The 24,440-nt window shown below is 45.7% G+C and overlaps 1 protein-coding gene across 1 annotated transcript in view; it reads right to left on the reverse strand.

Annotated features, from left to right (window-relative positions):
* Positions 1-24,202, reverse strand: part of lbr (lamin B receptor) — a 136,615-nt gene extending 112,413 nt beyond the window's left edge. Inside the window, exon 1 of the mRNA XM_080193081.1 lies at positions 24,071-24,202. The gene's annotated coding sequence lies outside the window, so the exon portion shown is untranslated. The remainder of the gene's footprint in view (positions 1-24,070) is intronic.
* Positions 24,203-24,440: the final 238 nt, after the last annotated feature.

Raw genomic sequence — 24,440 nt, forward strand, 5'->3', positions numbered from 1 at the left:
TATGATTGGTTTCCGGTTTCACAATTGGCTGGATGAGAGGGAATCTTCTGGAGCAAATGAAGAATTGTGGATAAAAAGACATGCAAGTTCTTTGTTTGGCAGAGGTAACTTGAAGAGGCCAACTATTGCAAGAAGAAGCTTGTACGCTAAAGGACGCTTCAGAGAAGACGACAGATTCTACAAAGAGAAGGAATCTCTCTGCAGCACAGGATGTGTATGTGTCTCGGTCTTTTTAAAGGGTTAGTGCAGTTAGTTCATCTTCTGGTTAGTACAGGGTGGTACAGATAGCGAGTAGATTAGGGAGGCTGTTTGTTGGAAAGTAATTATTATAATTTTTAGGTAACTAATTAAAATTTAACTTGTAAGCTAAACAATCATAAGAGGGTTAGTCATGTCAGTTGGTGGAGTTGTGTGTTCCGCCTGCAAGATGTGGTCAATCATGGACGCTGAGAGCGTCCCTGATAATATCTGCAGGAAACATAACCGGCTTCAGTTTCTCATTGAGCAAATGGATCAGTTTTAGCAGCAGTTGGAGACACAAAGGAGCACACAAATAGTGGAGAGTGTCATAGATAGAAGTTATAAAGACACGGTCACACCCAAGTTACAGGAAAATAGATGGGTGACCGCTAGACGGCATAGGCAGTTAGTGCAGGAGCGTCTGCAGCTCTTCTTCTGTCAATGATTCACTACAGCACAAACAGGCCCTTCGGCCCACAAGTTGCGCCGATCACATTGATACCTACCAAGTCATAGAACTATCTGTAACTTCCAATGCCATTAGATCCCATATACTCATCCAGACGTCTTTTAAAAGACCCCAGCAAGTTTGCCACTACCACCACCGACGGCAGCTGATTCCACTCACTCACGACCCTCAGTGAAAAACTTACCCCTAACATCTCCTCTGTACTTGCTTCCCAGCATCTTAAACCTGTGTCCTCTCGTAGCGACCATTTCAGCCCTGGGAAATAGCCTCCAAGAATCCACCCTATCTGTTCCTCTCAACATTTTATAAACCTCTATCAGGTCGCCTCTCAACCTTCGTCCCTCCAGGGAGAAGAGACCTAGCTCCCTCGACCTACAAAATTTCCCCCTCGTTTTGGATACTGATGAGGGGGGGATAACCCATCAGGTGGCAGCAGAAGTAGCAGCCAGAACAGTGGCTATACAGCTCGCCCTACAGTAGAGGGGAGGGACAAAGTGTATAGTAGAGCAATAGTAATTGGATATTTGATAGTCAAGAGCACAGATAGAAGCTTCTGTGGCAGACAGCGCGAGCGAGCCAGGGGGAGCATGCAAGCGAGACAGAGAGAGAGAGAGCGCACGAGCGAGGGGGAGAGTGACTGGTAATGTTGCCTCCCTAGTACAAGGGTCACGAATGTTTCTGAGCAGTACCAGACATCCTGAAATGGGAGGGTAAACAGACATTGTCTGTCATTGTCCACATTAGCACAAATGACATAGGCAGGAAGATTCACAAGGTCCTGCAACAACATTTCTGGGTATTAGGTAGTAAACTAAAAAGCAGGTCCTTCAGGGTAGTAATCTCAGGATTACTCCTTGTGCCATATGCTACTGAGGCTAGGAAAAGAAATACTGAGGAAAGGCAAGAGAGAAAATTGCTGGGGCCTTGAGATAAATCTTTGTATCCCTCACTGGCTGCAGGGGAGGTCCCAGAGGATTGGAGAATAGCCAATGTTGTTCCTTTAAGAAGGGTAGCAAGGATAATCCAGGAAATTATAGGCAGGTGAGCTTTATGTCAGTCGTCGGAAATTTATTGGAAAGGATCCTTTGAGAAAGAATTTACTCCCACTTGGAAATAAGTGGATGTATTCGTGAGAGACAACATGGTTTTGTGAAGGGGAGGTTGTGTCTCACTAACCTGGTCAAGTTTTTCAAGGAAGTGAGGAAGACGATTGATAAGAGTAGGGCAGTGGATGTTGTGTACATGGACTTCAGTAAAGCCTTTGACAAGATCCCTCATGGCAGACTGGTACAGAAGGTGAAGTTGCATGGGATCAGAGGTGAGCTATCAAGATGGATTCAAAAGTGACTCAGTCTGTAAGGGATGGTAGTGTAATTTTTGAGTCAAACCATCTGGGGCGGAAACCATGACAGAACCGTTATTGTAACCTAAGGGGTTAAACGCTAAGACCAGCAGATGATGAAACACATAGAAAAAGAAGAAAAAAAAACATGAGACTGGCAGGCGCCCGGGGTCTTCAGCATAGCTTAAAAGAGATAGGAAAACAAACTAATTTACACCATACAAAATAAATGTGTTAGTAATTTACAGGACAATGAAAAAGAGTTAGCTGAATTAATGAGAGGTAAAACGATTTAAGCCTTAAAGGGGGTGATTGGATTAGAGTTAATGGGATGTCAACAAGGGAGGAGCTCACTCGGTAAAGAGATTAGGAAGTGGTAACCAATGAAGAAAGGAGGGCTGTCCTATTGTTATCTAGAAAAATGTATATAAACTATGATTGTGTAAAGCAAGGTGTGTGTACCCACGGGACGGCACCCTTTCTTGCAAGATCGAATAAACCGACAGTTAGCTGAACTCATCCGTGTCTTTGATTCAAAGGGGGGATCATAAAAGTGAGTATCTGACCGTTTCTCACAAGTCAAAGAAGACAGAGTGCAGCAGTGGAAGGGTGCATTTCTGAATGGAGGGCTGTGACAAGTGGCATTCCTCAGGGATCAGTGCTGGCACGTTTGCTGTTTATACTGTATATAGTATATATTATTTTCTATATATAGTATGGAGGAGAGCAATAGTAATTGGGGACACGATGGTTAGAGGGACAGATAGGAGGTTCTGCAGCAGGAAAAGAGACTCACGGACGATATGCTGCCTCCTGGATGCAAGAGTCTGTGATGTCTCGGACTGTGTTCTCAAGGTCCTTAAGGGGGAGGAGGATCAGTCGCAGGTCGTGGTGCCCATTGGTACCAACGATGTAGGTAGAAAGAGGGATGGGGATTTAAAACAGGAATTTAGGGAGTTAGGCTGGAAACTGCGAGCTAGGACAAAGCATGTTGTCATCTCTGGTTTGTTGCCAGTGCTACATACTAGTGAGTTGAGGAACAGGGAGAGTGTGCAGATTAATATGTGGCTGCAGGGATGGTGTAGGAGAGAGGATTTCATTTACTTGGATAATTGGAGTACATTCTGGGGAAGGTGGGACCTGTACAAACAGGACGGTTTGCACCAGAAGCAGAGGGGCACGAATATCCTGGAAGGGAAATTTGCATCTGCTCTTCGCAGGGGCTTAAACTAATTTGTCAGGGGGTTGGGAAAATGAGATGTAGTCCAAAAGCCAGTGTTGAGGATCGCGAGGTACAGAGGAAGGTACCAAGGTCGCAGGAGTGTACAGGATGGTGGATTGAAGTGTATCTACTTCAATGCAAGGAGCATCAAGAATAAGGTAGGTGAACTTGGAGCGTGGATTGGTACTTGGGACTATGATGTTGTGGCCATTACAGAGACATGGTTAGAACAGGGACAAGATGGTTGTTGGCAGTTCCTCAAAACCACTTACTTCTCAGCTTAAAATAGAACATAGAACATTACAGCGCAGAACAGGCCCTTCGGCCCACGATGTTGCGCCGACCAGTAAAAAGCAATGACCCTCTAACCTAAACCAATCCCTTTCCATCCATAAACCTATCCATGGATCTCTTAAACGCCCCCAAACTAGGCGCATTTACAACTGCAGCAGGCAGGGCATTCCAATCCCTCACCACCCTCTGGGTAAAGAACCTACCCCTGACATCCGTCCTATAACTACCCCCCCTTAATTTAAAGCTATGCCCCCTTGTGCTAGCTTTCTCCATCCGAGGAAAAAGGCTATCACTGTCCACCCTATCTAAACCTCTGAATTTTTCCAAGTGCTCTGCCACAACATCTTTAATAATAAAAGCTTCTAACATTTTCCCCAGTTAGCTGGTAATCTGCCTGGCCCGTAGATTCTTTCTTTCTTTCTTTCTCTCACCCTCTTTTTGAATAAAACACAGTTACATTCACTATTTCCAATCTAATGGAACCTTGCTGAATTTTTAAAAATAAAAACCAAATAGGTCAACTATCTCCCTAGCCATTTCTTTTAAGACCCTAGGACAAAGTCCATCAAGATCCAGAGACCTGTCAGCCTGCAGCTCCAACAATTCACTCATTATCACTTCGCTGGCGATTGTAATGAGCTCCTCCCATCTTCCATTTCCTGATTTACAGTTATTTCTGGGATCTTACTTGCATTTGCTAAGACCGATGTAAGATATCTAGTTTATCTTCTGATTTTCCAATATTAATATCGCAGGCTCACTTCCTATGGACATCCGTTGTTAACTTTTTAAAATATCTATAGAAACTTTTACCATTTGTTTTTATATTTCTAGTTAGATTTCTCATGTATTCTAATTTTTCCCTTCATATCAACTTAGTAATTTTTGCTTTTTTTGTATTCTGTCTAGCCTTATATCAGCGACCCACCTTTGCACAATTGTATGCATTTTCTTTAAGTTTGATACAATTTTAAGTGGATTAATTAACCAAATGATGGATTCTCTAGTTAGAATTTCTCTCTCTCATTGGAATGTACCTATTGTGTATTCAGAATATCTCCACCGCATCATAAAAACAGGACAATTACACCCCAGTCTAAGCATCGCCCCTTGATATTCAATGACATTACCATCATTGAATCCCACACTATCAGCATTCTGGTACCACTGACCAGAAATTAAATTAGACTAGCCATATAAATAAATAAATACTGTGGCGACAAGAGCAGGTCAGAGGCTAGGAACTCTGTAACAAGCAACTCATCACCATCCACCACCTACAACGCACAAGTTGGAAGTGTGATGGCATACACTCCACTTGTCTGGATGAGTGCAGCTCCAACAACACTTGAAGCTCGACACCATCCAGAACAAAGCAGCCCGCTGGATTGTTTGTGGAAGAGGTACTATTCAAATCCTCCACCACCAAAAGTGACAGCAGTGTGTACCATCCAGAAGATGTCATGCAGATATTCACTGAAGCTCCTTGGACAGCCCAAAACCATGGCCACTACCACCTAGAACTACAAGAGCAGCAGATACTGGGAAACATCACCACCTGGAGTTTCCCCTCCAATTCACTCATCATCCTGACTTGGAAATATATTACCGTTCCTTCATTGTCACTGGGACAAGATCCTGGAACTTCCCCAAGGTAGCTCACCACCTTCTCAAGGGCAAGTAGGGATAGAGAATGAAGGCTGGCCTAGCCAGCAACACCCACATCCCAGAAACAACTTTTTTAAAAATGAAAACTAGCATTGTACTTGAGCAGGAATTTAAATTTTAAATTGCTGTAACAGGTCTACAGCAGACACCATCTCTCTGGCCCTACACTCAACCTGGAATGCCTAGATGGCGAAGACACCTATGTTACTCCTATTCACAGGCTACAGCTCAACCTTTAACAACATTCAAACACCTTTAACTATGAAATCATTTTCAAACTTCATGGCCTGGAGCTCACATCCTCCTTCTGAGACTGAATTCTAGACTTCATAACCCACAGACCACAATCAGTAAGAACAGACAACAACACCTCCTCCATGATTATCGATGCTCCGCAAAGCTGCATTCTGAACCCCTTACTATACTCCTTACACACCTCTGGTGGCCAAAACACCCCCCCAACTCAATTTTCAAGTTTGCTGAAGACACCACCATTGTGGGTCGGATCTCAGATAATGATGAGACAGAGCATGAGATAGAAAATCTGGTGAACTGATGAGACAACAATAACCTCTCTCTCAATGTCAACAAAATGAAGGAGATTGTCATAACTTCAGGAAGCGTAGAGGAGAACATACCCATCTATATCAATGAACGGGGATGAAGTGGAAATGGTCGAGAGCTTCCAGTTTTTAGGTGTCCAGATCACCAATCTGTCCTGATCCCTCCATGCTGACACTATAGTTAAGAATGTCCACCAACTCTCTACTTTCTCAGAAGACTAAGGAAATTTGGCATGCCTGCTACAACTCTCACCAACTTTTACAGATGCACCATAGAAAGCATTCTTTCTGGTTGTATCACAGCTTGGTATAGACCCTCTCTGTCCAAAGCCACGAGGAACTACAACGGTCATGAACGAAGCCCAGTCCATCATTCATACCAGCCTCCCATCCACTTCTTGCTGCTTCGGAAAAACAGCCAGCAGAATCAAGGATCCCACACACCCTGGACTTCTCTCTTCCACCTTCTTCCATCGGAAAAAAGATACAAAAGAACAGCTTCTTCCTTGCTGCCGTCAGACTTTTGACTGGACTTTCATTAAGTTGATCTTTCTCTACACCATAGCTATGATTAACATTACATACTGCACACTCTCCTTTCTTTCCCTATGTACAGCATGTTATGTCTGTTTAGCATGCAAGAAACAATATTTTTCAGTGCATAGTCATACATGTGACAATAATAAATCAAATCAAAAAATGAGAGATGCAAGGAACAGGTGAAGAAAGGAGGGGAAAAAAATGCCAGAACAGCAATATGACATACCGAGCTCAGATTTGATTACAGAAGTCACATTAACACCATACAGTCTAAGCAAGCCAAGTAGTGAAAGGGCCAGATGAGCAAAAAAGATATCAGCCCCCCCACCCCATGATCAAGGTCATGACTTTGATTTATAATAAGCTCACTGACAGTAAGGATTTTATAAGAACATAAGAAATAGGAGCAGGAGTAGGCCAGCTAGCCCTTTGAGCCTGCCCTGCCATTCAATAAGATCATGGCTCATCTGAAGAGGATCAATTCCACTTTCCCGCTTTCTCCCCATAACCCTTAATTCCCTTGTCTATCAGAAATGTATCTACCCGTGACTTAAATAGATTCAGCGAGGTAGCCTCCACCACTTCAACAGGCAGAGAATTCTAGAGATTCACCACCCTTTGAGTGAAGAAGTTCCTCCTCAACTCTGATCTAAACTGCACCCCCCCCATCTTGAGGCTGTGTCCTCTAGTCCGGCTATCCTTTCTAAGTGGGAAGAATCTCTCTACCTCTATCCTATCTAGCCCCTTCATTATCTTATATATCTCTATAAGATCCCCCCTCAGCCTTCTAAACTCCAAGTACAGACCCAGTCTATTCAGTTTCTCTTCATAGGCTAACCCCCTCATCTCCGGCATCAGCCTAGTGAACCTTCTCTGCATTCCATCCAAGGCCAATATATACTTCCGCAAGTGCGACGGCCAAAACTACAGTCACCAGAAACTCCAGCTGTGGCCTCACCAGTACCCTGTACAGTTGCAGCAAGACCTCCCTACTTTTATATTCTATCCCCCTCGCTATAAAGGCCAACATTCCATTCACCTTCTTGATCACCTACTGCACCGGCAGACTGGGATTTTGCGATTCGTGCACAAGGACCTCCAGGTCCCTCTGCACCGTAGCATGCTGCAGCTTTCTGCCTTTTAAATAATAATCCCTCCTATTATTTCTACCAAAGTGGATAACCTCGCACTTGCTAACATTATACTCCATCTGCCAGGTCCTCGCCCACTCACTCAGCCTATCCAGATCCCTCTGCAGCCTTTCCACACCCTCCACGCAATTTGCTTTTGCACTCATCTTCGTATCATCAGCAAATTTCGTCACCCTGCACTCAGCCCCCTCCTCCAGATCATCTACGTAAATGGTAAACAGTTGACGCCCCAGCATCGATCCCTGCGGCACTCCACTGGTCACCAACTGCCGACCAGAATAGCACCCATTGATTCCAACTCTCTGCTTTCTATTAGACAGCCAATCCTCTATCCACGCTAACACCTTACCCCCAACTCCGTGTACCCTAATCTTCTGCAGCAGCCTTTTGTGAGGCACCTGATCAAACGCCTTTTGGAAATCTAAAAACACCACGTCCACTGGTTCCCCTCTGTCTACTGCACTAGTCACATCCTCATAGAAATCCAATAAATTTGTTAAACACGACTTCCCCTTAATGAATCCATGCTGAGTCTGCTCGATCAAACCATTCTTTTCTAGGTGCCTCGCTATTTCTTCTTTGATGACGGATTCTAGCATTTTTCCAACTACAGACGTTAAACTAACCGGCCTATAATTCACCAGTGAGTAGACATTCTGGATAGAAACACAGAGGACAGTAATAGTTCAATCGTGGATCCGTACTGGGAAAGATGAACTGAGCCTGGAGGAGATTTGCAACATCAGGCCCCAGCCTGCATGCTGTTCAGGGAGGTTGATGAGAGAGTAGGATTGGTCAATTTGGGTCTTACCTGAGAAGAGGCAACAATCAATGCCACAATGGGGTTTCCAGAGAATACAAAGACGCGCATTACAGGAAGTGCTAGGCTTATTGAAATAAGGGGAAGTAAGCCTGGTACAGAGACAAGAATCATAGAATCCTTGTAGTGCATAAAGAGGCCATTCAGCCCATCAGGTCTGCACAGACATCAGTCCTACCCAGACCCTATTCCCGTAATCACATTCACCCTGCTAATCCCTCTAACCTGTGCATCCCGGAATACTAAAGGGGCAATTTAGCATGGCCAATGCACTTAACCTGCAAATCTTTGGACTGTGGGAGGAAACCGGAGCAAACCCACGCTGACACAGGGAGAACGTGCAAACTCCACACAGTGACCCAAGGAATAGAATCCTGGTCTCTGGCACTGTGAGGCAAAAGTACTAGCCACTGTACTACCCAGAATCTCATGGTTAAATTAGGGATTTGGGGAGGCAGAGTATCTGAAAAAGGAGATTAAAAACAGCAAATTCTGTCCAACGATGGTTGTACGAGGTGCTGTGCAATGCTTTTACTATGCCAATGGCATTATGAGTATTGTGACTTCTGAGTTTTTATACATAATGACCCAGGTTATGTATTGGATGCCTGTGTGGAATTTGCACGGGTTTCCTCTGGGTGTTCCGGTTTCCTCCCACAGTCCAAAGATAACAACATAAACAGGAGCAGGAGTAGGCCATCTAGCCCTTTGAGCCTGCCCCGCCATTCAATGAGATCATGGCTGATCTGAAGCGGATCAGTTCCACTTACCCGCCTGCTCCCCATAACCTTTAATTCCCTTATCGATCAGAAATCTATCTACCCGTGACTTAAACATATTCAACGAAGTAGCCTCCACCACTTCAAATGGGCCCAGAATTCCAGAGATTCACCACCCTCAGAGAAGAAGTTCCTGCTCAACTCTGTTCTAAACTGCCCTCCCTGTATTTTGAGGCTGTGCCCTCTAGTTCTGGTTTCCTTTCTAAGTGGGAAGAATCTCTCTACCTCTACCCTATCTAGCCCCTTCATTATTTTGTAAGTCTCTATAAGGTGTGCTGGTTACGTGTATTAGCCATGGTAAAATGCATGGGGTTGCAGGGATAGAACAAAGGTGGTTAAAACGTTCTTTTGGAAAGTCAGTGCAGACTTAATAGGCCAGATGGCCTCATTCTGCACCGTAGGAATTCTGTGGTCTCAGATTGCACCAAATCTTTATTGGGTTTAATCACCTACTATAGGCCCGTTAATTTAATAGCTTAACATCTATTATTACTAAGACTCTGGAGTCAATAATTAAAGAAGAGCACAGGAACATAATAATTGGGAATAGAAGTGGCAAATTCAGCCTTCAATCAGATCATGACTGATCTCAAATCCACCTCCTCACCTGTTGCCCGTATTCTTTTACTTAATAGAAAGATATCTTCTTCTTCGTGAAGCCATTCAATGATTCAGATTCCACTGCGCTATGGTGCAGCAAGTTCCACAATTTCACCACTCTCTGCAAGTAGTTGTTCCTCCTCATCTCAGTTTTAAATCTACCACCTCTCAACATAGAGTCGTAGAGCCCTTCAGCCCAACTTGTCCATGCTGCCCTTTTTAAAACCCCTAAACTAATCCCAATTGCCTGCATTTGGCCCATATCCCTCTATACACATCCTACCCATGTAACTATGTAAATGCTTTTTAAAAGACAAAATTATACTTGCCTCTACCACTGTCTCTGGTAGCTTGTTCCAGACACTCACCACGCCACATGAAAAAAATTGCTCCTCTGGACACTTTTGTATCTCTCCCCTCTCACCTTTAACCTATGCCCTCTAGTTTTAGACTCCCCTACCTTTGGGAAAAGATATTGACTATCTAGCTGATCTGTGCCCCTTATTATTTCATAGACCTCTGTAAGATCACCCCTCAGCCTCCGACGCTCCAGAGAAAAAAAATTCCAGTCTATCCAGCCTCTCCTTATAACTCAAATCATCAAGTCCCAGTAGCATCATAGTAAATCTTTTCTGCACCTCTTTCTAGTTTAATAATATCCTTTCTATAAGAGGGTGACCAGAACTGCACCCAGTATTCCAAGTGTGGCCTTACTAATGTCTTGTAAAACTTCAAAAAGACGTGTTCAATGTTCACTCCAATGAAACTAAGCATGCTGAATGCCTTCTTCACCACTCTGTCCACCTGTGACTTCACTTTCAAGGAGCTATGAACATGTTTGCCTCGATCTCTTTGTTCTGTAACTCTCCCCAACACCCTACCATTAACTGAGTAAGTGTTGCACTGATTTAAACCTACCAAAATGCATCACCTCACATTTATCTAAATTAAGCTCTATCTGCCATTTGTCAGCCCACTAGCCCAATTGATCAAGATCCTGTTGCAATCGGAGATAACTTTCTTCACTGTCCACTATGCCACCAATCTTGGTGTCATTTGCAAACTGACTAGCCATGCCTCCTATATTCTCATCCAAATCATTAATATAGATGACAAATAACAGTAGACCCAGCACTGATCCCTGAGGCACACTGCTGGTCACAGGCCTCCAGTTTAAAAAACAACCCTCTATAACCACCCTCTGACTTCAGCCATCCACAGTAAGAAATCTCACGATACCAGGTTAGAGTTCAACAGGTTTATTTGGTAGCAAATGCCACTAGCTTCCAGGGCTCTGCCCCTTCGTCAGGTGAGTGGGGAGTTCTGATCATAAACAGGGCATGTAAAGACACACATTCAGTTTACAGAATACTGATTAGAATGTGAGTTTTTACAGCTAATCAAGTCTTAATGTTGCAGGCAATGTGAGTGGAGATAGCATTAGCATAGGTTAAAGAGATGTGTATTGTCTCCAGACAGGACAGCAAGTGTGATGTTGCAAGCCCAAGCAAGTCATGGGGGTTATAACTAGTGTGACATGAACCCAAGATCCCGGTTGAGGCCACCCTCACGTGTGTGGGACGTGGCTATCAGTCTCTGCTCAGCGACTCTTACCTGAAATTCAGAGGCCAAATGCCCGTGACCACTGAAGCGTTCGCCAATAGGACGAAAACAGTCTTGGCTGGTGATTGGCGAGTGGTGTTCATTCATCTGTTGTCGTAGCGTCTGAACGGTCTCCCCAACGTACCATGCCTCGGGACATCCTTTCCTGCAGCGTATCAGGTAGACAACGTTGGCCAAGTTGCAAGAGTACGTACTGTGTAGCTGGTGGATGGTGTTCTCACATGAGATGATGGCATCCGTGTCGATGATCCAGTATGTCTTGCTGTGGCAGGGTTGTGTGGTGTCGTGGTCACTGTTCTCCTGAAGGCTGGGTAGTTTGTTGCAGACAATGGTCTGTTTGAGGTTGTGCGGTTGTTTGAAGGCAAGAAGTGGGGGTGTGGGGATGGCCTTGGTGAGATGTTTGTCTTCATCAATGACATGTTGACGACTCCGGAGAAGTTGCAGCCCTCAGGAGAACATACTCCTGCAACTCGGCCAACGCTGTCTACCTGATACGCTGCAGGAAAGGATGTCCCGAGGCTTGGTATATTGGGGAGACCATGCAGACGCTACAATAACGGATGAGTGAACACCGCTGAACAATCACCAGGCAAGACTGTTCTCTTCCTGTTGGCGAAGACTTCAGTGGTACAGGCATTCAGCCTCTGATCTTTGGGTAAGTGTTCTTGAAGGCGCCGTTAGATAGACGACAGCGCAGATTCACTGAGCAGAACAAGTTCCGCACTCACGACGGCCGCAACTGGTGTCTTGGGTTCACATCACACAATCTTGCCTGGGCTTGCAACATCTCACTTACTGCCCTGTCTGGCGACAACACACATCTCTTTAACCTATTCTTAATGCTACCTCCACTCACATTGTCTGCACCTTTAAGACTTGATTAGCTGTAAAGACTCACATTCTAATCAGTATTCTGTAAGCTGAATGTGTGTCTTTATATGCCCTGTTTGTGATCAGAACTCCCCACTCACCTGACGAAGGGGCAGAGTCCCAAAAGCTAGTGGAATTTGTTATCAAATAAACCCGTTGGACTTTAACCGGCTGTTGAGAGTCTTCTTCCTGTGTTTATCCCATGTGCATCTCCACATTCTGTCATCCAGCCAGTTTTGTATCTAATTGGCTACCTCGCCCTCATGCAACAATTTACCATATGGTATCTTATTAAAGGCCTTGCTAAAGTCCATGTAGACATCAACGGCACTGCCCTCATCTACCATCTTGGTTAGCCCTTCAAAAACTCAACCAAAATTTGAGAGACATGATTTTCCATTCACAAAGCTATGCTGACTGCCCCGAATCAGTACTTGTGTCTCTAAATGCCTGTATATCCTGTCTCTCAAAATACCTTCTAACAGCTTACCCACCACAGATATGAAGCTCACCAGCCTGTAGTTTCCAGGCTTTTCCCTGCAGCCCTTTTTAAACAAAGGCACAACATTTGCCACCATCCAATCTTCAGGCACCTCAACAATCAATGATGCAAATCTCTCTTCCTGGGGATCTGCAATTTCCTCCCTAGCCTCCCACAATGACCTGGGATACACTTCTTCAGTTCCCATGGATTTAGCTACCTGGATGCACTTTAAGACTTCCAACATCACGTTCTCTGCACACTCAAGACATCACTATTTATTTCCAAGTTCCCTAACATCCATGCCTATCTCAACAGTAAATACTGATGACAAGTATTCTTTTAGGATCTCACCCATCTTTTGCAGATCCATACATAGGTGACTTTGCTGATCCTTAAAAGGCCCTACTCTCTCCCTTGTTACTCTTTTGCCCTTTATGTCTTTGTAGAAGCTCTCTGGATTCTCCTTTGCCTTATCTGCCAAAACACTGTTCCCTTTTTGCCCTCCTGATTTCTCAACTGTATTCCTATCCCCTCTATACTCTTCAAGGGATCCATTTGATCCCAGCTGCCTATGCATGTCAGTGCCTCCTTCTTCTTCTTGACCAGGGCCTCAATATCCCAAGTCATCCAGAGTTCCCTACTTCTACCAGCCTTGCCCTTCACTCTAAGTGGAACGTATTTACCCTGAACCCTGGTTCACACACTTTTGAAAGTGTGCCACTTATCTGACATCCATTTGCCTTCCCACAGGCGTAACATATACCTGTGATTTCTTATTCTAGATTGCCATATAAGAGGAAACCACTGGTTGACATTTGCTTTCTCAATCCCTTTTTTAAAAGGACTGATGTATAAAAGTAGAGAAGTGTTGTTGCAATTGTATAGTGCATTTATGAGAAATAGCTAAATCATTGGCTGGTGCATTAAGGCAAAGCCCATGGAATTAGAGAAGTATACAAATGGATTGAAAACCGATTGTCACATAGGAAAAAAAAGAGGGCTGGAATAAATGGGACTTTTTCAGAGTGGAAAGGTACAACTAGTGGAGTACCACAGGGATCCTGCAATTATTCACTTTACATAATAGCATGGAGGAAGGAACATAAGAACATAAGAAATAGGAGCAGGAGTAGGCCATCTAGCCCTTCGAGCCTGCCCCGCCATTCAATAAGATCATGGCTGATCTGTCGCTGCTCAGTTCCACTTTCCCACCCTCTCCCCATAACCCTTAATCCCCTCTCCTATCAAAAACCCATCAACCCGTGTCTTAAAAATATTTAGCGAGGCAGCCTCCACCACTTCAACGGGCAGAGAATTCCAGAGATTCACCACCCTTTGAGTGAAGAAGTTCCTCCTCAACTCTGTTCTAAACCGCCCCCCTTTTATCTTGAGGCTGTGCCCCCTAGTCCTATTGTCTTTTTTGAGCGGGAAGAGTCTTTCCACCTCTATCCTATCCATCCCATTCATCATCTTACACGTCTCAATGAGATCTCCTCTCATTCTTCTAAACTCTAACGAGTACAAGCCCAGTTTATTCAGCCTCTCCTCATAGCTCAAACCCCTCAACTCCAGTATCAGCCGAGTAAACCTCCTCTGCACTCCCTCCAAGGCCAAAATATCTTTGCGCAGGTGCGGCGCCAAAAAATGCACACAGTACTCCAGTTGCGGCCTCACCAATGCCCTATACAGCTGCAGCAAGACCTCCCTACTTTTATATTCAATCCCCTTCGCTATGAAGGCCAGCATCCCATTCACCTTCCTGACCACCTGCTGCACCTGCAAGCTGGGTTTTTGCGACTCATGCACAAGGACCCCGAGGTCCCTCTGCACCGTCGCCTGCTGCAGTTTTTCGCCACGTAAGTAATAGTCCTTCCTACCATTTTTCCAACCAAAGTGGACCACCTCACATTTGGCAACATTAAATTCCATTTGCCATTTCCTGGCCCATTCGCCCAGCCTATCTAGATCCTTCTGCAGACTCTCCACACCCTCCGCACAATTTGCCGTTCCCCCAATCTTGGTGTCATCAGCAAATTTCGACACTCTACACTCGGTTCCCTCCTCCAGATCATCTATATAAATGGTAAAAAGCTGAGGCCCCAGCACCGACCCCTGGGGCACTCCACTAGTCACCATCCGCCAATCCGAATAGCACCCGTTGACCCCCACTCTCTGCCTCCTATTTGACAACCAATCTTCTATCCACGCTAACACCTTACCCCCAACTCCATGTCCCTCGACCTTCTGCAATAACCTCTTGTGAGGCACTTTGTCAAACGCTTTCTGAAAATCTAGAAAGACCACATCCACCGGCTCTCCTCTATCCACTGCCCTAGACACATCCTCATAGAACTCCAGTAAATTTGTCAGACACGACTTCCCTTTAATGAAACCGTGCTGCGTCTGCTCTATCAAGCAATTCCCTTCAAGATGCCTCGCAATTTCCTCCTTGATGACAGATTCTAACATTTTACCTACCACAGATGTTAAACTAACCGGCCTATAATTCCCCGCCTTTTGCCTGGCACCCTTCTTAAACAACGGCGTAACATTAGCCATTTTCCAATCATCCGGCACTTCCCCGGAATCCAGCGACGTTTGGAAAATAACCACCAAGGCATCCACTATCACCTCCGCCATTTCTTTCCGAACCCTCGGATGCATTCCATCCGGTCCTGGGGACTTGTCCACAATCAGCCCCTCCAGTCTGTCGAGCACCGCCTTTCTAGTAACAGTAATGTCATTAAGACCCTCCAGTCCTACCACCTTTCTATCGCTAACACCCGGCAAATTATTCACGTCCTCCTCCGTGAAGACAGAAACAAAAAAATTATTCAATACCTTAGCCATATCCCCATCCCCTACCACTAGGTCCCCTTTCTCATCCTCTAAAGGACCAACATTCACCCTAGCCAGCCTCTTCCTTTTTATATATTTATAAAAACTCTTGCTATCCTTTTTTATATTAAGCGCTAGCCCAGCTTCATAGTTTCTCCTACCCTTCCTTATCAACTTCTTTGTCAATCTTTGTTGGACATTTAAACCTCTCCCAATCCTCTTCTCGCCCACTACTCTTAGCTGTTTGCTGGAGCTGAGAGAGAGAGAGCTAAGATTTTACCTGTTAAAAACCTGTTTAAAATAAGTTTAAAGCACTTTACTCTTTGTAGAACTGTTTAAAGCATTTATTTATTGTATTTACTGCTTTAAGAATTCTGAGGGTGTGGTGAAAAGGCATTTGTGGACCAGCCTGCTTTAAATCAGCGCCAGGTTTAAAAGGAGGCCTGGTGTAGACAGCGGGCAGTGTCTGAGCGGGCAGCGGAGTGAGTGGGAAGCAGAGTGAGTTAATAGGGCTTAATATCAAAAAGGGCTTGAAGGAAAAAGGCCAGGTGAGTTTGTTTGAAAAAAAACAAGGAAAAAAAATTTTTTCAAAACTACCACAGCAGGATAATTTCCTTGAACAGTGTGTGTTGGAGCCGACGAGGGAGCGAGCTATCTTGGATCTGGTGCTATGTAACGAGGCGGGTAGAATTAGGGACCTTGCGGTGAAGGATCCTCTTGGAGAGAGTGATCATTGTATGGTGGAGTTTCTGGTGCAGATGGAGGAGGAGAAAGTGGGTTCCCGGACACGCGTCCTTTGTTTGAATAGAGGGGAGTATGGTAGGATGAGAGAAGAATTGGCAAATGTGGACTGGGGGAGTGCGTTGGAAGGTAGGTCTGCTGAGGAGCAGTGGAGGATCTTTAAGGAGATCTTTCTTGGTGCTCAGCAGAAATTTATTCCGATGGTTAAAAAGGACAGTAGGAAGAGAGGTAATAAGCCGTGGATAACGAAGGAGGTGAAGGAAAGTGTTAAATTAAAAGCGGAGGAATTTAGAGTAGCTAAGAGCAGTGGGCGAGAAGAGGACTGGGAAAGGTTTAAATGTCAACAAAGATTGACAAAGAAGTTGATAAAGGAGGGTAGGAGAAGCTATGAGGCTGGGCTAGCGCTTAATATAAAAAAGGATAGCAAGAGTTTTTATAAATATATAAAAAGGAAGAGGCTGGCTAGGGTGAACGTTGGTCCTTTAGAGGATGAGAAAGGGGACCTAGTGGTAGGGGATGGGGATATGGCTAAGGTCTTGAATAACTTTTTTGTTTCTGTCTTCACGGAGGAGGACGTGAATAATTTGCCGGGTGTTAGAGATGGAAAGGTGGTAGGAATGGAGGGTCTTAATGACATTACTGTTACTAGAGAGGTGGTGCTCGACAGACTGGAGGGGCTGATTGTGGACAAGTCCCCAGGACCGGATGGAATGCATCCGAGGGTTCTGAAAGAAATGGCGGAGGTTATAGTGGATGCCTTGGTGGTTATTTTCCAGACGTCGCTGGATTCCGGGGAAGTGCCGGAAGATTGGAAAACGGCTAATGTTACGCCGTGGTTTAAGAAGGGTGCCAGGCAAAAGGCGGGGAATTATAGGCCGGTTAGTTTAACGTCTGTGGTAGGTAAAATGTTAGAATCCGTCATTAAGGAGGAAATTGCGAGGCATCTTGAAGGGAATTGCTTGATAGGGCAGACGCAACACGGTTTCATTAAAGGGAAGTCGTGTCTGACAAATTTACTGGAGTTCTATGAGGATGTGTCTAGGGCAGTGGATAGAGGAGAGCCGGTGGATGTGGTCTTTCTGGATTTTCAGAAGGCGTTTGACAAGGTACCTCACAAGAGGTTATTGCAGAAGGTCAGGGGACATGGAGTTGGGGGTAGGGTGTTAGCGTGGATAGAGGATTGGTTGTCAAATAGGAGGCAGAGAGTGGGGGTCAATGGGTGCTATTCGGATTGGCGGTTGGTGACTAGTGGGGTGCCCCAGGGGTCGGTGCTGGGGCCTCAGCTATTTACCATTTATATAGATGATCTGGAGGAGGGAACCGAGTGCAGGGTGTCGAAATTTGCTGATGACACCAAGATTGGGGGAAAGGCAAATTGTGCGGAGGGTGTGGAGAGTCTGCAGAAGGATCTAGATAGGCTGGGCAAATGGGCCAGGAAATGGCAAATGGAATTTAATGTTGGCAAGTGTGAGGTGGTCCACTTTGGTAGGAAGAATGGTAGGAAGGACTGTTACTTACGTGGCGAAAAACTGCAGCAGGCGACGGTGCAGAGGGACCTCGGGGTCCTTGTGCATGAGTCGCAAAAACCCAGCTTGCAGGTGCAGCAGGTGGTCAGGAAGGCGAATGGGATGCTGGCCTTCATAGCGAGGGGGATTGAATATAAAAGTAGGGAGGTCTTGCTGCAGCTGTATAGGGCATTGGTGAGGCCGCAGCTGGAGTACTGTGTGCAGTTTTGGGCGCCGTACCTGCGCAAGGATATTTTGGCCCTGGAGGGAGTGCAGAGGAGGTTTACTAGGCTGATACCGGAGTTGAGGGGATTGAGCTATGAGGAGAGGCTGAATAAACTAGGCTTGTACTCGTTAGAGTTTAGAAGAATGAGGGGAGATCTCATTGAGACGTATAAGATGATGAATGGGATGGATAGGATAGAGGTGGAGAGACTCTTCCCGCTCAAAAAAGACAGTAGGACTAGGGGGCACAGCCTCAAGATAAAGGGGAGGCGGTTTAGAACGGAGTTGAGGAGGAACTTCTTCACTCAAAGGGTGGTGAATCTCTGGAATTCTCTGCCCGTTGAAGTGGTGGAGGCTGCCTCGCTAAATATTTTTAAGAAGCGGGTTGATGGGTTCTTGATAAGAGAGGGGATTAAGGGTTATGGGGAGAGGGCGGGAAAGTGGAACTGAGCCACAACAGATCAGCCATGATCTTATTGAATGGCGGGGCAGGCTCGAAGGGCTAGATGGCCTACTCCTGCTCCTATTTCTTATGTTCTTACTCTAAATTCCTCCGCTTTTAGTTTAACACTTTCCTTCACCTCCTTTGTTATCCACGGCTTATTACCTCTCCTCCTACTATCCTTTTTGACCATCGGAATAAATTTCCGTTGAGCACCAAGAAAGATCTCCTTAAAGATCCTCCACTGCTCCTTAACAGACCCTCCCTCCAACGCGCTCTCCCAGTCCACATTCGCCAATTCATCTCTCATCCTACCGTATTTCCCTCTATTCAAACAAAGGACGCGTGTCCGGGAACCCACTTTCTCCTCCTCCATCTGCACCAGAAACTCCACCATACAATGATCACTCTCCCCAAGAGGATCCTTCACCACAAGGTCCCTAATTCTACCCGCCTCATTACATAGCACCAGATCCAAGATAGCTCGCTCCCTCGTCGGCTCCAACACACACTGTTCGAGGAAACTATCCCGGCAGCATTCCAAGAACTCTTCCTCGAGCCCCCCACGTCCAACATGGGTCGACCAATCAATATGCAGATTGAAATCCCCCATAACTACGGCCGTCCCATTCTTGCACGCCGCACTTATTTGCGCGTTAACAGCCCTCCCCATCTCCAGATCATTATTCGGGGGCCTATAGACGACACCCACCAGCATCTTCCTCCCTTTGCTGTTCCTAATCTCCACCCACAACGATTCCACCCTCTGCTCCTTGGCTCCAATATCATCCCTTGCTACCACCGTGATGCTATCCTTAATCAGCATAGCTACGCCCCCCCCTTTTCCCTCCTGTCTATCCTTCCTAAACACTTGATAGCCCTGTACATTCAGCTCCCAGTCCCTGTCACCCTGCAGCCACGTCTCTGTAATGGCCACCAGATCGTATCCATTTGTGTCGATCTGCGCCATCAGCTCATCCACTTTATTCCGAATGCTTCGTGCATTCAGATAAAGTGCTTTCATCCCAGCCTTCACCTGGACCCTATTTGTCGCAACGCCACCAACTATACTCACGCCCCCTACTCCCTCTATTATTGGGACATCCTCGGCCTCTTCCCTTACATGTACACTCTCCTTAACTTTAGACCTCGTAAGGTCACCTACCCTCACACCCTCCCCCCCCCTAATTAGTTTAAAGCCCTGTCTACAGTCCTCTTTACTCGATTCGCCAACACTCTGGTCCCAGCACGGTTCAGACCAACCCCATCCCTCCCGAACAGGTCCCACCTACCCCAATACTGGTGCCAATGCCCCATAAATTCAAACCCATTCCTCCCACACCAATCCCTGAGCCACCCATTCACTTCCTTAATCCTGTCAACCCTACGCCCATCTGCACACGGTTCAGGCAGTAGCCCAGAGATAACCACCTTGTCGGTTCTACTTTTTAATTCCATTCCAAGCTTTTCATACTCCCTCCCCAGATCCTCAGTCTGCATTTTGCTTACGTCGCCGGCACCCACATGTACCACAACGACCGGATTCTCACCCTCCCACTCCAGGTTCCTCTGCAGCCCAGCTGCGACATCCCGTACCCGAGCACCAGGCAGACAACACACCCTTCTGTGCACTTTGTCATTGTGACAAAGGACAGTGTCAATACCCTTCACCCCACTATCCCCAATAACTACTACGTTCCTTTTCCTTTTCTCTTTGCCTATGTCCTGCTGCAGCACTGTACCGTGTGCAGCTTGCTCACCAACCTCACCTGCCTCGTTCTCGTCCAACTTGGAAGCAAGAACCTCAAACCTGTTATGCAGATTAAGAGGCTGAGGCCTCCGCTCCTCACCCCCCTTCCTCTTCCCAGTAGCCCCCTCTTGTCCCTGACCCTTAGAGTTAGCCAGTCTAGGTGGGGGTGGATGTCACTTGCACCCCATTGACAATGGCACCCTCTCTCCCCTTGATGAGCCTCAGTGTCTGTAGCTCAAAATGCAAGGTTTCCAAATTTGCCAATGAGACGAAGATAGGTGGAAGGACATTTTGTGAATCTACAATGGGATATAGATAGATTAGGTGACCGGATGAAAACACGGCAAAAGGAGGATAATGTGGCAAAGTGTGAAGTCATGCAGTTCGATAGGAGAAATCAAAAGGCAATTTTTTTATCTAAATGGAGAGAGACTACAAGTGAGTGGAATACAGAAGGATCTAGGTGTTCTAGTGCATGAATCACAAAAGGTTAGCAGGTAGGTCCAACAAGTAATTAAGAAGGCTAACAGCATTTTGGCCTTCTTTGCAAAGGGATTGCACGTAAAATAGGCTGATTTTACTGCAATTGTATAGAGTGTTAGTGAGGCCTCACCTGGAATACTGCGTAGTTTTGGTCCCCTTACCTATAAAGGAGATAGTAACATTGGAGGCAGTCCAAAGGAGATTCATCACGCTAACTCCTGGGATGAGAGGGTTACCCTATCAAGAGAGACTAAATAGTCTGGGTCTGTATTCCTTGAAGTTTAGAAGAGTGAGGAATGATCTTATTCAAACATAAGATCCTGAGGGTGCTTTACAGGGTAGATGATAACAAAGAACAACCTAGCACGGGAACAGGCCCTTCGGCCTAACGAGCCCGCGCCGCCGCATCACCCTACACCTATTCTACCCTGCGTGTCTACGAATGGAACCCCTAACTTAGCCAGATTCAGGGGAGAATAGTGTCAATTTGGTAAACCAATCAGCCTAAGAGCACATCTTTGGGTTGTGGGAGGAAACCGGAGCGCCCGGAGGAAACCCACGCAACCACAGGGAGAATGCGCAAACTCCCACAGACACAGGCCCAAATCCATGTATCTGCACAGCTAGCAGTGCTAGTCACCGAGCTGTTGCGGCACCCGTCTACCGGTCTAGGATCAAGCACACACACCGACACGAAGTACTAGGCCACTCCCGGAACCTCCAAGAGCAGCCCACGCACGACCCACCGTGTGCATGCCCCTCGTCTGACAACGAGGTGGACCTCCACCTGCAGAATAAAAAGACAAAAACGTTAACTTACAAGTCTGCATTTCCGGTATCTCCCGAGGCTCTGACCTTATTTAATAGCCCCTACTATAACCCTCCATCCTCGTTTCACTCATGTGTCTGTCTAATTGAACCTTAAACGAGTCCAACGTTCCTGCCTCCACCACCCTACTCGGTAGCGCGTTCCATACCCCCACGACCCTCTGCGTAAAGAACCTGCCTCTCACATCCAAATTATACCTCTCCCCCCTCACCCTTAAATCATGACCTCTCGTATTTGTACCCAGTCTAGGGAGCAGTCTCTCACTATTGATTCTATCTATTCCCTTCAGTGTCTTATATACCTCTATCATGTCCCCCCTCAATCTCTGTCTTTCCAAGGAGAAAAGTCCCAGTTTCTCCAACCTTTCCTCGTAATCCAGTCCCTCCATGCCAGGCAACATCCTGGTAAACCTCCTCTGCACCCTCTCCAGGGACTCTACGTCCTTCCGGTAGTAAGGTGACCAGAACTGGACGCAGTACTCCAAATGCGGTCTAACCAACGTTCTGTACAACTGAAGCATTAGACGACAGCTTTTATACTCTATACCCCTTCCTATAAAGGCTAGCATTCCATAAGCCTTCCTAACAACCTTCTCCACTTGTGTCGCTACCTTCATAGACTTGTGAACCTACACTCCCAGGTCCCTCTGTATCTCTATACTCCTAATCGGTCTACCTTTTATCACATAGCTCCTCTCTGCATTATTCCTTCCAAAATGCATCACCTCGCATTTGTCAGGATTAAATTCCATCTGCCACCTATCTGCCCAATGCACCAACCTATCTATATCCTGCTGTATCACCTGACATTCCACTTCAGTATCCGCCAACCCTGCCATCTTGGTGTCATCCGCAAACTTGCTGATCACACCACTTACGCTCTCTTCCAAGTCGTTTATGTATACTACAAAGAGGAGAGGTCCCAGTACTGAGCCCTGTGGCACACCACTGGTCACTGGCCTCCAGCCCGAAAAGGTCCCCTCCACAACTACCCTCTGTCTCCTATTGCCCAGCCAATTCTCAATCCACCTAGCTACCTGACCTCGTATCCCATGCGCCTTAACCTTTTCTACCAGCCTACCACGAGGGACTTTGTCAAACGCCTTACTGAAATCCATATAGATGACATCAACGGCTCTCCCATCGTCTCCTATAGTGAGATGTTTTCACTAGTGGAAGAACGTTGAACAAGAGCACATAGCTACAAGATAAAGAACCGGTCATTTAAAACTGAGCTGCGCAGAAATTTATTCTCACAGAGGGCGATGAATCTCTGGAATTCTCTGACCCAAAGGATGCTGAATTATTGTAAGTATTCAAAGTGGAGATGGATAAATATTTGATAGATCGAGGAATGGAGCGCTTTGGGGAAATGGCACAGAAAAGGAGTTGAAGCCGGCAAAAATCAGCCATGATCTTATTGAATGGTGGGCAGGCTTGAACGGCCTGGTGGCCTATTCCTGATCTATTATGTATATGGGGAAAGAGATGAGAAACAAGGACAAATTATGAATAAAAATTTAAGTTGAGAATAATAAATGAGGTTAAACAAATTTAAGCACTATAACCCATGCACAAAGCTAATAGAAGTGGCATAAAAATGTGCAGCAAAGCAACCCCACTACACACAGCATTATCTCCAAATGTCAACTGCTCTTTTATAGAGGCAAAAGTGAAACCCAACACCAGCTGAGGTCTCATTAATTGTACTTTTCTTCCCACAAAACACAATACTCCAAACATTTTCCAAAAGGGGAGAACAGGTAAGCAGATTCCAGTGCATAAATCTTACAATGAAGGTACCAATTAAATTTTACTTGACTTTAATTCCATTTCCTTGACACCTGCCCCCCACCACTCAAAAATAAAGTACTTCAAGTCTTCTTTTAAAATGAACTCTTAAACAATATCACAACTAATGCAGGCAGAACGAAGCAACGACTTTTTTATTACAACATTTTGAAAAATCAGTTTAAAAAAAGACTTTTGTTAAACTGAGTGTTTGTTGAACTGAAATAAGGTTTTGTCACATTGTTGAGTGACAGCCAGCCGGAGGTGCCTCCCCGTGCACTTGTTTTCTGGCAGTTGAGGAGATGTCCAAATAAAATAAACAAGACATAATAAAAACTCACTCATCACAAATAAAACACTGAAATCCAGAATAACATTTAAACATGGATGAAAAGGAATATTTTAATCACATCACTCGCTTGCAACACTTGGGGGTGGAAAATTCCCCAGACAGATTTCAACAGAAACTTTCAACTAAGATGTGGCGAAGGTGTTTAATTCTGCCTCTCAAACGGGAGGGAAAAAGTCAGGATTTTAAACCTTATGGAGTCTCGTGGCTTCAAAACAGGAAATTTAATGAAAACCACCGTAATCCGAAAGTTAACCGGAAGGGGGGGGGGAAATAAACTGCAAAGCACACCGTTGCACAATAAACTAGACGATACACGCTATCTTTATACGCATGATTATTTTTTTTCCATCCACCGTGTTAAGAAAGTTGACAGGAGGAAACATGTCCCCCGCCCTCTCAAAAAGTCAAGCACAAGTTTGAAAAACAATAAATCTTGCCGCCCAAACTCACCAATTTTACCTTCAGATGGTGAAGGGAACAGTACCTTAGCTAAAATGTTGAAGTTTTTCCTTTACTAAGTGGGATATTCTGATACACACCGAAAGGCGGTTTATTTCAAACGGTCGCCAGGTTCTTGCTTTCCGCCGCCGCTCGCGAGCTCCGCCAAGGCGCCAAGCTCTCCCATTGGCCCAGAGCCGGGCGTTTGAACGGCCATGCCGCTCGCTGATTGGCCGGGCGGGTCGCTCAAGCAGCACCTTCACTAACGGTTACCACAAAATGGCGGCACCAAGCGTTGCTGGAGCTGACTGATTGACTGACAGGCGGCATTCAAACAGCACCAACTTCATCAAAGGACACACAGGTTTGTACTTAGCCATCC

This window comes from Carcharhinus amblyrhynchos, chromosome 7 (assembly GCF_965287045.1).
Source record: "Carcharhinus amblyrhynchos chromosome 7, sCarAmb.v2.hapA, whole genome shotgun sequence".
Lineage (NCBI taxonomy): Eukaryota > Metazoa > Chordata > Chondrichthyes > Carcharhiniformes > Carcharhinidae > Carcharhinus > Carcharhinus amblyrhynchos.